Source organism: Mustela nigripes, chromosome 5 (genome assembly GCF_022355385.1).
Source record: "Mustela nigripes isolate SB6536 chromosome 5, MUSNIG.SB6536, whole genome shotgun sequence".
Classification (NCBI taxonomy): Eukaryota; Metazoa; Chordata; class Mammalia; order Carnivora; family Mustelidae; genus Mustela; species Mustela nigripes.
In genome coordinates this window covers 7,260,193-7,272,401 of record NC_081561.1, presented here as the reverse complement: position 1 = coordinate 7,272,401, position 12,209 = coordinate 7,260,193, and the positions used below count along the sequence as shown (strand labels likewise).

The following is a 12,209-nucleotide window of genomic DNA, read 5'->3' as shown; positions in this document are numbered from 1 at the left end:
CTTCCTCAGTCTGGGTATCCCTTGGGGTCTTTCATCTGCCCTGGGCCTTGCCCTTGGCCCTGGTGACTCAAGGAGCCTGAAGCCACTCTATTCTCTTTCCCTTCCATGGTCCTAAGCAGCTATGGATTTCCCCGCAGGCACGGTCTCCTTTGGTTTTACTGATGCCAGTTGTGGCGGGGGGGGGGTTTCAGAGCCACCAAAACCCGCCCTGTAAACAGGTCTGGACCACGAATTTGGATACAAACAGAAGCTCTCACGCGTACCAAGAGCCCTGACTCCATCTTGAGCCCAGGGATTTGCCTACACACTCTCTTCTGACCCTGGCCACGACCCTTGGAGGCAGAGATAGGCTCCCCTTTTGTAGAAGGGAAGTTCAGAGGGGTTAAGCTGCTCAAGGTCAGAGCAACCCTGTGTCACACCGAAGCACAGGCTTTACCTCTGCCGTTCCAGAAGTCACACCCGGGAGGGCCCCTCCGACCTGCCTGACCCCTACTTGAAATAAGGATGCTGACTCTCTTCGAAGAGGTGTGATTAAAACAGACCAACAAGTCTCACACTTTGTCCAGACAACTCTGAATGCTGCAGGCTGCTGACCACCACCCTCCGAGTCAGGGAGCGTTGCCTCGACAACGGGAAGGAACAGAGCTGCTGCACTGCCAGGCGGGAGGGAAGCGCGTATGACCCGTTTCCTGAGATGGTAGAGAGGGAGGCCTTTACTCCTTCTCGGCCCAAAACTCACTCTGTCCTAAGTCTCCTCCCGGGGAACAGTTACTCCTGCTGTCCCCAAAGCGAAGCTGGGGAAGGGCCCTTATGTAACCCACGATCAAAAGAATGACAGATGGTAAGGAAGACTTTGGGTTGAAAGGGGGAAAAAAAAACCTGTTCTGAGCACAGACATGCTGTTTTTCTGCCTGCCCCACGCACGCACTGCATTTCACCGAGCTACCGGGACAAAGGTTAGCGAGCGGTCTGGAGGCTGGGTGCGAGCTGTTGCAAGCAGTTCGTGCTGCTAGGGCAGCCCCAGGAAGGAGGAATGGGAGATGTGGCACCCACGCCTGGAGAGAGCTCTGCTGGCCAGCTAACTACAGCAAGCAGTTTTTCCACCAAAGAAACCATCCGGAGGACACTGGTAAGACGGAGCAGAGCGTTTGGAACTCAGATGTATGACAACAGTCGCTGCTGTCAGCAGAGTCTACCATCACTGGCTCCCTCCTCGTGCTTCTGTGGCTGCACTTGCAACAGGGGTTTCAAAGAATAGAAAGACAGGGGTAGAGCTAGTACAGAGCTCCAAAATCTGGCAAGTAGAGGCCCTCATTCCATCCCGAGAAGAAGATTAGTTGGGGGTATGCGTGGGTGCTCTCCATTTAGAAGGGACTGGTTTCCAGTTTCCGAGATTCTGGAAAGATTCCAGAGTTGTGCACAGGGTTTCGACTGCTTTCTGGAGGGGCTGATCCATGAAGCGGTCCTTACCCTGGGCTCTGATCGCAGGTCACCATGTCTTTCTGGGAGAGGTTGCAAGGGGGAGGGCAGGTAGTGCCTCAGCTTAGAGAAGGCACCTCTGGAACCAGAGAGTCCTATCATGGCAGTGGCCATGAAGACCCCAAGTGGCTGAGAATTACTGGCTTTGAATTTAAAGGGGCTCCTAGATGGGCCCACCGCACCCATTGGGCTCCTACGGACCCAGAAGGGTCCCCTCTAGGGGATGTGTCACAATAATCTAACTTGGCCAAGACAGAAGTGATTTGAAACCTTCACTGGCTGTGCCAGAAAGACGGTATAAAAGCACAGACCTCATCATGGTTATTTTATGGGTGGTCAGGACCCGGTGGGTGGGCTCTCCTGGTTAACCAAGGTTCCCCCACTGGTTGAAACTCCTTCGGTGATAACATCAGTCAGATTTACCTGACTGCTTTTGTGATGGAAGATTCCCAGCCTGGCTGTGAAGGTTTCTTCACCACCGCCCTCCCCACGTGTGTGCGAGAACATGGTTCAAAAGATACGCCGCCAACGGCAGGGCAAGACCCGCCCTTCACGGGGACCTGGGATTGCTCAAGGGCAAGTCCCTAGTTTCCTTAAAAGAGAAAGACTACCTACAGCAAAGAGGTTACACACACACAAATCCTGGTTCTCCCCCTTACTAGCTAACAACTTAGACAAATTATCTAGTCTCTCTGAGGTTCAGTTTCTTTGCCTATAAAGACCCACAATATTAGATACTATCCAGGATTGCTATAAAATAGGATGCCTGCAAGGACTCAGCCCAGAGCCTTGTGCACAGTGAACAGTGGCATTCATTCGCTCACAGGGCCACTTTCTACCAATTCCAGAGTCACAACGATACACCAACTGTATGTCTTGGTCTTTTATACACTGAAAACTGCTTCCTTAATGAGTCTGATTTCTTGACACTTTTCTTTAAAGATTTTATTTATTTGAGAGAGAGAGCAGGAGAAAGGGGAGGGGCAGGTTCGCAGTGAGGTTAGAGGAGCATTTCTTAGACCCTAGGGCCTATGCTGCCCTGTGTACCATTATTAGTGCATAGCAAAGTCTACAGTAAATGTCTAACATGGGGGTTCTCAAACTCTGGTTTCAGGACTCCTTTATTTTTTTTTATTTTTATATTTTTTAGATTTTATTTATTTATTTGATAGAGACACAGCGAGAGAGGGAACACAAGCAGGGAGAGTGAGAGAGGGAGAAGCAGGCCTCCCACAGAGCAGGGAGCCTGATGTGGGGCTCGATCCCAGGACCCTAGGATCATGACCTGAGCTGAAGGCAGATGCTTAGCGACTGAGCCACCCAGGCGACCCTTCAGGACTCTTTTAAACACTTAAAATGACTGATGACCCCAAGGAGCTTTTGCTTATGTAGATGATATCTCTCAGGATTCTCCATATACGGAATTAAAACTAAGAATAAATTAAATGTATTATCTAAAAGAACAACAATAAAGCCATCACACATTAACACAAATAGCATACTTTTACGAAAAATAACTATATTTTCAAAACAAAATTTAATGAGAAGAGTACACTGCTTTACATTTTTGCAAATCTCTTTCAATGCCTGGCTTTACAGATGACTAGATTCTCTGCAGTCTGTGCACTACATACATCAAGCATCCTCTGGGTAAGTCCAGAAAGAAAAAATAGTAAAAAAAAAAAAAAAAAAAGATAAAGAAAAAAAAAGCAAATCCTATTGCCATAAAAATAGTTTTGACCGGGGTGCCTGGGTGGCTCAGTGTAGGTTAACCCTCTACCTTCAGCTCAGGTCATGATCTCAGGGTTCTGAGATCAAGCCCTGCATCAAGTTCTCTGCTCAGCGGGGAGGCTGCTTCCCCTTCTCTCTCTGCCTACTTGTGATCTCTCTCTGTCAAAAAAATACAATCTTTAAAAAAAAAAAAAATTAGTTTTGACCTCCTGGACCCATTGAAAAGATAATCAGGGATTCCTAGGGTTCTCTAAGCCAGACCTGGAGGCCCACTGCTTGACCAGTGATAACAAGAAAACACCATGTTTGCTTCTACTATTAGGGGTGTTTTTATTTTATGAACATCTGAATTTCAAACTTTAAAACCCAACCCCATTTTATTTTTTTTTAAGATTTTTATTTATTTATTTGACAGAGATCACAAGTAGGCAGAGAGGCAGGCAGAGACAGAGGAAGGGAAACAGGCTTCCCGCTGAGCAGAGAGCCCAATGCGGGGCTCGATCCCAGGACTCTAGGATCATTACCTGAGCTGAAGGCAGAGGCTTTAACCCAGTGAGCCACCCAGGTGCCCCCCAGCCCCATTTTAAATCATTTGTGTGTGTGTGTGTGTGTACACACATATATATGTATGTGTATATACACACATTGATTTGCATATATATATATATTCATTGATTCAATTTAGCTGGAATCTGCTAGAGACTCTACCCAATATAAGACAAGGATGCATGCGCCTGTGTGTGTGTGTGTGTGTGTGTGTGCATATGTATGTGTGCACAAAATACAACTTTCCATGCAGGAAGGCTGCAAACCCACCATGTCAAAAACTGACCTCTTTATCCTACCCCAAATCTGCTCCTCATGGGAGAGGGTACTCCAATGTTTCCAACGAAGATATTTTGTACCTCCCCAAAGTCAAGCCCTTTATGAAAAGCCCACTTTGCTTCCCCTGACCTCACTTCCTAAAGAGCATGCTTCCTCCTTAGAGTCTTCTTTAGAAGAACAGTTGAAAATTCTTCTTCCCTATCCAGCCTAAACACAGAATTCCCATTCACCATGCCACTGACTGATGGATTTAGAACCTTCATAAATGGATTTATCGGTTACATGTAATCAGCCTATATTAATTTTGATTGTATCACTAAAATACACTCAAGGATAGAATTTCATCAGTTGATGGTTATTTATAGAACAATTTTTACTAAATTAGGCATTGGCTTTGTGCCACCTGCATATGGCCAAGCAGAGGCAGAGCCCAAGACACAGCATTATAAATCAGATAATTTTCTCTATTACAGGGAATCCTACCACTTTCCATCCAGCTGTCTTTGCGAAGATTGACGGAAAGAAGGTCTTGGTGCCAAGAAAAAACTGTTTCTCCTGCGTAATTGGTTTGGTTTCTTATTATAAGCATCCTCTAAATCTTATTACTAATCATTTACCTTATTTGTTTCGACCGTTAGGCAGCTCAAAACCAACTTTGAACCCCACAACTAACAGGTGATCTGGGTTTCAGGACACAACGTGTACATTTCTACTTCAGCTTTGATTCACTTATTTTATTCAGCTTTGATTCACTTACTTATTTTATTTTTATTTTTTAAGAGTTTAGATGCATTTCTTTTTTTATATAGACTTTTTATTTATTCATTTGAGAGAGATAAAGAGACAGAGACAGAAAGAGCTCAAGCAAGGGGAGAGGCAGGGGGAGAGGGAGAAGCAGACTCCCTGGTGAGCTGGGAGCCTAAAGTGGGGTTCGATCCCAGGACCTAGCCATCATAACCTAAGCCAAAGGCAGACGCCTAACCATCTGAGCCAGACAGGCACCCCTCACATACTTACTTTAAATACTGTCGTCCTATGTATATTTCCATAATCCCTTTTGAGGATAGAGTAGGGCATATAAGAATAAGTAAATGGGGTGAAACTTTAATCTACTTCAAGCCAAGATTCTGAGATGAGCCCTTGAAGAGAACTGGTCAAAGGCAGCTGTGGCCCATATTATCATGTACATTTCCAGAACCACAAGACCTGTTACTTAATGTTCCAAACTTTCCATTACCACTGGTCTAAATCACTTTGAGGGGGCTCATTTGCAGAAGCTGTCCTGGAATTAAGGACAGGAAGAAGAAGCGGGAACATATCAGGTCAGTTACATATATATTATCTTTTCTCTCCACAAATACCTATGAAATGTTATTAACAGTTGAGAAAATTGAGGCTCAAAAAGGTGAATTAATTTGCCTAAAGTTACACGAATAGAAATGATGAAGCCAGATGATGAAACCAGGTCAGTGGTGTTCAAGAGCTCTGGGCTGTGTTCATTTTGTGAAAATTCAGGGAGTTATACATTTATGACGTGTATCCTTTTCTGTGTGGATGCTACACTTCAGTAGAATGTTAACCAGGAAAGAAAAAGGCCATGGGGTCTTCTGTCTCTCAGTGTAAGTCAATGTGACAAAATTCACATGGAGAAGAGGCATGGGCTGTGATGTTACTGCATTCACTGGTCAACACTGATGGCATTATTTTTTATGAATGAAACAGTAAATTTAATGAATGTATGAATCATGAGGTTTCTCCAACTATGGGCCATTGGTCAAAGACAATGTGTTCAGAGGGATGGTCTAAGGCACAGCCCATGCTAGTGTGTCCAAGGCCATGACAGTAAGGCAGGAAGTCTAAAATAGATGAAAAAGTCATAATGGTGATAACAATATGTATCTCTTCTTTGGTTCTCTTTTTGGTAGGCTTTCTTCTTCTCCATTGAAAACATGTACAAACACAATATCCGTAAGTGGGTTTTCCACTTTGCTGGATAAGAAGCTCTCCAGCAGGCCTGATAATATTTTAGAAGAGTCTCTCCTGTCACCTACCCTTGTATATTTAGAAATGTAAAATAACTTTATCACTAGCCTAAATAATACATAATAAGGATGGTAAATCTGCCTTTAAAAAGAAAGCCCTGGGGTGCCTGAGTGGCTCAGTGGGCTAAGTGTCAGACTCTTGTTTTCAGCTCAAGTCGGGATCTCAGGGTCATGCAATGGAGCCCTTTATCTGGCTCCCTGCTCAGCATGGAGTCTGCCTGAGGTTCTCTCTCCCTCTCCCTCTGACCCTCCCCCTGTTCCCGTGTTTTCTCTCTCTCTCTCAAATAAATAAATTAGTAAAATCTTAAAAAAAAGAAAAAAAAAAAAGGAAAGCCTTACCATATGAATCATTTTGAGATTAAAATCCTTATGGCTTATCATGTCATGATTCAGCTTGATTATGGCTGTGCCAGCACAAAATCAGATGAAAAGGAAAGAAGAGGACTATGCTGTGTCAGGAACCAGGTTCTGGTCTTGCCAATAAACTAGTCACATTCAACAAGTCACTGAAAATGTAGGTTTCTCCTTCCCTTCTCAGGAAGATGGAGTAATGGAGCAAGATGATTTCTAAGATTCCTTCGTGACCAAACACTCCACAATTCTGAAGTGGCTGGGAAATAAGCATACTGGATTTCCACCTGCATATGTCATGTTAACAGACATTAACCATCTTCTCATGAAATTTATGGGGTCCAATGAGGGCACGGGAGGCCACCCCACTTCTGCAAGGCAGTGAGCAAAAGCTATGATGGTCCTTTAAAACACAGCCTGGGCTTCCTCTAGTCCCTAGACATCTGTTAATCCTGTATAGCCATGAACCTGGCCATGATAATAGCTGTGAAGGATTCTTACCTGACTCCAAGGCCAGCCAAGGACAGCAGAACCAGGGGACAAAATGAGGAGGCTAAGCAAATGATGAATGATATTAGAAGCCATTGAAAAGATCTCTTCAAACCCCCGAGTGATCTTAGTGACTGGACTATCAGATGCATAGCATCTCTAGAAAACAGAAAAATCCTATTTATTTATGTAGTTGAAAGCAGAAAATCCAGTGGCTCAAAGCGAGGTTCTGGAGAGAGGTAGACATTATTTTCATGATCACAATGAGGACGGAGAGGCTGTCTGACTACAGGCAAGTTTCCTTAGGTCTCAAAGAGGGCTCTTGTAAGGAATAAATGGGAGAATACACCCCAAACCCTTGGCCTACAGCCTGATGCAAGGAGAGAGCTCTAGACTTCCTCTAACCCACCCTGAAATCCTCTTATCTCCTCACAGGCATCTGCTAAGAAGTCACTACTCTGCCTGGTACACCAGTTTCCTGTGCCTTCCTTTTGTAGAATCTTTACCCAACCTCTGGGGACACTAAATGCCCAGTAAAGACTTGCTAAAGGAATTAATAACTTACAAGGCACATAACACAATACCAAGACACGATTATGATCCAAGTGGACACTCTGGGTCCACTTCTGCTGGAAACCAGTCCATTTTGTAATTAACAAAAGTCAGGACTTTGTTTTTAGGCTCCACAAAGACAAGGACCTTCTGCATCAGCTGTTCGACTCAGGGCAAGTTAGTTAACCTCTGAGTGCCTCAGTTTCCTCTTCCATAAAATGGGGCTAATAATAATTAATAGTAGTCTACTCACAGGGTGGAACGTGAAGTGCCTGACACATGGTGCTTACTAGGTGTTAGCGACATTGTATCAAACCTCCTGGGAATTCTTCCCGGCAGGTGATGTGTGAACAATGAAAACAAAAGCCCACCTGTTACCAGGTCCTGTGTGACTGTCAGTACCACCAGGGAATCTTCAAAAATATTCAAGTCCCTGCCTCCTCCTCCCCCCTTGTCTTATTCCCTTGGTGTAGGTCAGACCCAGGAATCTGAATTTTCAATAAATTCGTTGAGGGAGCCCCAGCAGATGGTCACTGAACTGGCAAATACTGGCTGGGACATGCAGAAGAAACCAGATCAAATGTTGGGTGATTCCCCTCTCCCTCCAAGAGACGGATTTATGGTTTGGGTAAAAACCATTAAGAATACATTGGTTTTTTCATTGGTTTCACTTTGAGTTTCTGCCTCCTGTGATGCAAAATGAAATCCTAGGGAGGCTCGCGGCATGGGTCCTCACCTCCCACGTGAGGTGGAGTCCCATATGACCAGAAAGCTTAGAACTGAAACACAAGTCAAGGGGAACCAATATATATTTATATGCATATAAATATATATTGGTTCCCATACTGGCTTCCTTTTTGCTTTTTTAAAAAACTTATAACTCGGGACACCTGGGTGGCTCAGTCAGTTAAGCCGCTGCCTTCGGCTCAGGTCATGATTTCGGGGTCCTGGGATCGAGTCCTGCATCGGGCTCCTTGCTCGGCGGGGAGCCTGCTTCTCTTTCTCCTTCTGCCTGCCACTCTGCCTGCTTGTGTGCGCACATACTCTCTCTCTCTGATAAATAAAAAAAATCTTAAAAAAAAAAAAAAAGCCTGGGGGCGCCTGGGTGGCTCAGTGGGTTAAAGCCTCTGCTTTCAGCTCAGGTCATGATCCCAGGGTCCTGGGATCTAATCCCACATCGGGCTCTCTGCTCAGCGGGGAGTCTGCTTCCTCCTCTCTCTGCCTGCCTCTCTGCCTACTTGTGATCTCTGTCAAATAAGTTTAAAAAAAAATTAAAAAAAAAAAGTCTGTAACTCCACTGAGACATGTGTGACACACGGACAAATGGAAAAAAAAACAATTTTAGTTGTTGCCCAGACCAAGCTTATTGAACACTGAATTCAAGTCTATGTATGAAGCTGTAACGCTAATCTCATCTTTACAGTACTTAATTTAGGGAGTGATCAGAGCATTAGAAATAAAACATAACAGGGTCTCAGGCACACTGTGGTTGGTCTATAAGAAAGGATTAAAACAGGGTGCCTGGGTGGCTCAGTCGTTAAGTGTCTGCCTTCGGGTCAGATTATGATTTCAGGGTCCTGGGATCGAGCCCCGCATCAGGCTCCCTGCTCAGAGAAGAGTCTGCTTCTCCCTCTGCCCCTCCCTCTGCTTGTGTTCCCTCTCTCACTGTGTCTCTCTGTCAGATAAATTAAAAAAAATATTTTTAAAAAAGAAAAGAAAGGATTAAAATATAATGATCTCATAAATTTAAAAGAAACAATGGACAGAAAGCAACCTAATATACAGCTTAATGAACCAGACTGCCAAGCTCTCAGGCAGGTTTCAACAACAGAAGTCAATGGGATACAACAGTTTAAAATTATGCAAGATGGATCAAACATTCAATCCCATGAGACCAGAGCAGTAATTGTGAGGGACAATTACCTAGAAGGAAGCATCCGTATTTCCTGCCTGCTCTAAGCAGTATCTATTAACAGTATAAGCACTTCATAAGTATTAATCAAAGATGACTATAATCAGCTCATAAAAGATACTAAATAAAGATATCATATTGTATACCCTCCAAAAATCTTTAAAAATATCATTTATCACAGCACCAAAAATTTTAGCATTCCTAGGAATATATATCATTTATATTTCTCCAGGTATATGCAGCAATAAGTTTTATATAGGTTATATATAGTTTTACAAAGAAAATTATAAAACTTTTTGACATTGAAAAGGATATAAATAAACACAGAGCACTCAGTGTCTGTGCACTTACATAACGATTACTATGTGCTTTACACATATTATATGCAACACATTTAATCATTTAATCCTCTAAGGGAGGTACTCTCACGATCCCTATTAATACATAAGGAAATGGAGGTCCATCAAGGTTAAGTACATTCGCCGGGGTGATGTGGCCAATGAAGAGCAAAGCCAGGATCTGAGCCCCAGGAAGTTGGACACCATCCTTTTAAAGACTCTGCATACTGCCATTCAATAGGGTAGAGTCCCTACTGTAAACATGTCAGTTCCCCCCCAAACTGGTCCACAGATTCCATGCAGTCCCAACAAAACTCCAACAGGTCCTGTTAGGGACTCTGTGCTGCTTCTAAAATTTATGTAGAAGGGCAAAAAGCCAAGAGGTGGAAGAACACGCCCTCCCAAACATCCTGATTCACTTTTGGCTATGGTAATGAAGACAGTGCGGGGTTGGATCAAGCATTGGTCGAGACCAGTGGAATAGAATAGGGAAGGCAGAAACTGATTAACAAGGTCTGTTGCACAAATGGCCATTTGACATATGACACAGGTAGTATTAAGTCATGGTTGGACAACAAATACTCATTTAGACAAAAAATGAAAATAGATCCCTACCTTACCTCATTTGCAAAGCCAGTTTCAGATAAATAAAATACAGTAAAATCACATGTGAAAGGCAAAATTACAAAGAATAAACGAGAATATCTTCCTGAACTGAAGATAAGGAAGAATTTCTTAAACTAGATTCGAAAGTATGGACTGCAAAGAAATCAATCGTTAAACCCAACAATATTGAGATTAAAGAGTTTGTGTGCCACCAAAGGCATCATAAACAGAGGAAAAAGAAAAGTCACAGAGTGGTCAGATATTTGCAACACATATAATTGACGAAATATCCCTATCAAAATATATAAAGGGGGGACGCCTGGGTGGCTCAGTCAGTTAAACGTCTGTCTTTCGCTCAGGTCCTGATCCCAGGGTCCTGGGACTGAGCCCCACTCTCGGCTCAGTGGGGAGTCTGCTTCTCCCTCTGACTCTTCTCCTGGCTTGTGCTCTCTCTCTCTCAAATAAATAAATAAAACATAATGTCTTTGAAAAATAAAGTGATCTTTTAGGGGCAGCTGGGTGGCTCAGTTGGTTAAGTGACTGCCTTCGGCTCAGGTCATGTTCCTAGAGTCCCAGGATCGAGTCCTGCATCGCGATCCCTGCTCAGCAGGGATCCTGCTTCTCCCTCAGACTCTCCCCTTTCTCATGCTCTTTCTCTCTCTCTCTCTCTTATTCTCTCTTTCAAATAAATAAATAAAATCTTAAAAAAATAATAATTTAAAAAAAATATAGAAAAGAAGCCTACCAGTCGGCAACAAATCAGGAAGAAGAAGACAATCTATAGGAAAATGGGCAAAAAGTTTAAAACACTAGAGAAAAAAGGATATCCAAATGGCCAATAGACCTTATGGACCAGGGAAAAGCAGATTAAAACCACAATGAGGCCTCATTTCATATTCACTGGCTTGGCAAAAATTCAAAAGTCTGGTGATGCCAAGTTCTGGCGAAGATGTCGAGCAACGAGAACTCTCGTTCACTGTTACAGGAAGTGTAAACTGGAGCCAACACTCTTGGAAAAGAGTTTGGAATTACAGTGTAACGTTAAAAATACAAACACCCTACCACCCAACAATCCCCCTCTCCGTTGCACAACTGGATTACGGGATTTGCACACATACAAGAATGTTCTCAACAGCCTTTTTCATCAGACTCAGAAGCTGCAAGCAGTTCAAATGTCTGTCAACAGCAAAGTAGAGAAACGCAGCGTCGTAGTACATAGAAACACTAAACGAGGAAAATGAACGAACCGCAGATCTAGACATCAACCGGCATCAACAATACGGCAAGCCTATTGTTAATAAAGTGAACAAGTAAAAAGTAATATATGTCCAACACTTGCAAAACTAAGTGATGACATTTAAGGAGACCTACATAATTGTAAACTTCCCGTGGGGTAAGTGGAAGGTGGTTTTGAAGTAGATTTTTAAAGATTTATTTATTTATTTGAGAGCAAGAGAGCACACCTACACGTGGGGTGAGGAGGGGGAGAGTAGAGAGAAAGAATCTCAAGCAGACTCCCCGCTAAGCGCAGAGCCCAAGTAGGGGCGATCTTCGATCTTTGGACCCTAAGATCGAGACCCTGAGATTATGACCTGAGCAGAAATCAAGAGCTGGGTGCTTAAGTGGCTGAGCCACCCAGCTGCCCTTTGAAATAGATTTCTTTTTTCCTTTTTTTAAGATTTTATTTATTTATTTGACAGACAGATCACAAGGAGGCAGAGAGGCAGGCAGAAAGAGAGGAAGGGAAGCAGGCTCCCTGCTGAGCAGAGAGCCCGATGCGGGGCTCGATCCCAGGACCCTGAGATCATGACCTGAGCTGAAGGCAGAGGCTTAATCCACTGAGCCACCCAGGCGCCCCTTGAAGTCGATTTCTAAGGCAGTGCT

The 12,209-nt window shown here is 43.7% G+C and overlaps 1 protein-coding gene and 1 long non-coding RNA gene across 2 annotated transcripts in view; one reads left to right on the top strand and one right to left on the bottom strand.

Annotated features, from left to right (window-relative positions):
- The window catches only part of RREB1 (ras responsive element binding protein 1), a 174,061-nt gene that overhangs the window by 148,399 nt on the left and 13,453 nt on the right, over window positions 1-12,209 (bottom strand). The window lies entirely within an intron of this gene.
- Window positions 879-4,598, top strand: LOC132018771 (uncharacterized). Its single transcript, XR_009404576.1, has 2 exons — window positions 879-1,129; window positions 4,509-4,598. It is a non-coding gene; the product is annotated as an uncharacterized LOC132018771 (long non-coding RNA).